A 2,868-nucleotide genomic window follows, 5' to 3' on the forward strand; every position below is an offset into this window, starting at 1 on the left:
TATATAATAAATAAAATCAATTAACTACATTGCTCCTAGGCATCACGTCTCAACAAGGTTCAATCCTGTATATTCTTTTTGTACAGGTAAATAAATAAATATGCGAATCTGATTGTATTATATTTTTATCCATCCTAACCTAGATAAAATGAACCTCATTATAAAAAAACTTCTATTATGTATCCAATTACATTCCAATTGGTTTATAATAACAATCCTTTTTAAAACATCCTAAGAAATGATCAAGCTTAAAAAAAAAGACGTCTACTAAACTAAACTGTTCTATAACCAATGCAAATTCGCTCATTGCACAAGTCCTATCCGTAACAGGATCGTAAGCAGCAACTTGACCAACTTAGTTAAGTAACATTTCTCGAAAAACTCTGAGAACATAAATCTCATATCATCCAGAGAGCTTCTTGTCGGATTCAATACTAACATAAGCATTAAGGATTTTCCCTGGCCCAGGAGTTGGCCCTTATATAACGATGGACCCTTTGCTCTTTATCGATTGCAGCTCAACTGTGTCTGAAGTGGTTCTAACCTGTTCCAACTCCCAGGTTTGAGAAAATTTTTTTTATTAATTCTCAATATAAATATATGAAAAATTTATAGATAAAATAGTGTGGGTAGCGCTGGCTTTAACTCATATCGCGATGCGTTTTATAAATATAGATATGAGACGACCAAAGAAGTGTCTAATATTTGGGCAGATAAAAGAATATTGTTGGACTGAAATCCACCCCCTAAAATAATCTAAGAAATTTAGTAAAAAAAAAATAAGTTTCTATGGGTTTATATTGGCTGTAAAAATATTAATATTCGACCTGTAAATGAAAAATTAATTTTTCATTCCACGCTCTTGAATATTATCTACCGTCGAAAAACTAAGGATACTTTTATAAAAGTAGATTGGATTTCCTAAAATTTGAGCATTTAAAGAGTGTAATAGTACTCCAGATACACTTTTGTTAATTTTTTTTGTAAAATATCATGGAAATTGCTGTTGCTGAGAAAAAGATCTTTATAAACTTCTTTAAAGTGAATTTAACTTACTGCCGTACTTCTAGTCGTGTATATGTCTAATAGCTCTTAGGGTATCAAACTTTTCTCAAAATGATTCATTTTCGACAAATATAATGCATTATCTAAATCATGGAAAAAGTGTTCGTTTATTTTTTTTAAACGTACAGATCTCGTAAAAACTTAAATTATTTTGAATAAAATAAACTTCCGGTTATCTGCTGATGTAAAATATTTATTTATATATATTCTGTATATTCTGGAAGATCGATGATTTACTGTGTGTAATAATTATATAAAAGAAGATAGTCTGGGTGCTGTCAAAGAAAAACTATTTATTATGCGTTGCAGGACATCATCAAGACAATTATTGAAAACGGAAATAATAACAGATAAAAAAAAAACAGAAATATTAAATACAGTACACACTGAAAGATGGAAAAAGGGGAATAAGAGTAAAACCAAGAATAAAGGAAGATAATGAACAAGATAGGAAACGTACCTTTCCACTAGACTAGAGGTCAGTGCCAAAGTGATCGGCTGACAGGAAGTTTCATCATATTTTTAGAAAATAATTATATTATATAATTTTTGTAATTGTTTAAGATGTAAATAATTTTTAAAGAAATCAGAACTACCCGATTTTTTCCCCGTTAATTTGCTCTATTTCCTGAACTTTTTTTATATTTCCTCCTTTAAATACTTAAACCTTTCCTCTAATTCAAATTTATTTCCTTTTATATCTACATCTCCAAAATATTGCAGTGAAAATGTATTTCCTACTATAAAGATTTATATCAGCAAAGTTATGGCCTATTTACTATAAAGTAAATAGGCCATACACACACACACACACACACACACACACACACACACACACACACACACACACACACACACACACACACACACACATATATATATATATAATGTATGTAAAACTTATATATGTTTTAAATATTTCTGATGTCCATATTTCCTCGCTTAATCGGAAACAAATATCTTCTACCTCTGAAAATGACATTGAAACCCACTTCAATAGCTACATGTTAACAGGTGCTGTCAACCCATGGGCACCATGTCGGCCGTGCGATGCTATCTTACCTCTTTCTGCTACAGACTGCCTCACTCAGAATGTTTTCCAGGTGGTGATATATTTGGCAAGACGCATACCTGTTTTATGGATACTTAGTATATATATATATATATAAAACATGATAACAAAAATAGAATAATGGAAAATTTCAAAAAATCCATAATATCTATATACAGATATATTATATATACATGATGTTAATCTAAAATCATGGATTTAAAATATTCCAGAGGGCTTTTACGTTTGTTTTCATTAAAAAAAGTGATAAACGGAAATTTATAGGAATTTATTAAATTGTTGGAAAATAGTCCGGGGTGGCAGTCAATAATGGTACAAAATCGTAGGAAAAACTATTTATTTTTAACAAACGTCTGCACTTTGCAGAGCTTCATTTTCATTTAGTCCTGACGAAGTGGGGCCAAACGTTGGTTACCAATAAATAGTTTTTTCCTACTATTTTGTACATTTATTAAATGTTAATTTCTAAAACATAGCTTTGTAAATTATTCCAATATTTTGTTCTTTAGATATTTCTTATTTAGTGGTATTTAAAAGTAGGGAAGAACCTATAAAAAAAAAAAAAATGTATGATTAAGTGTACGGGTTTTAGGAAAAACAACATATAATTGTAGATGACCATGTTGACTTCTTTTGTATATGTATATATATATGACCGTAAAGATTTAAATATAAGTAGATGATCAGGGTTGCGGTCATAAAAAGAAGAACAAATATTTTTAAAATATTTT

At 29.6% G+C, this 2,868-nt stretch overlaps 1 long non-coding RNA gene across 1 annotated transcript in view; it reads left to right on the forward strand.

Moving 5' to 3' along the window:
* The window catches only part of LOC106684651 (uncharacterized), a 112,540-nt gene that overhangs the window by 48,608 nt on the left and 61,064 nt on the right, over positions 1 to 2,868 (forward strand). The window lies entirely within an intron of this gene.

The sequence above is a fragment of the Halyomorpha halys genome, unplaced genomic scaffold, assembly GCF_000696795.3.
Source record: "Halyomorpha halys isolate HHAL.00 unplaced genomic scaffold, Hhal_1.1 Scaffold599.1, whole genome shotgun sequence".
Lineage (NCBI taxonomy): Eukaryota > Metazoa > Arthropoda > Insecta > Hemiptera > Pentatomidae > Halyomorpha > Halyomorpha halys.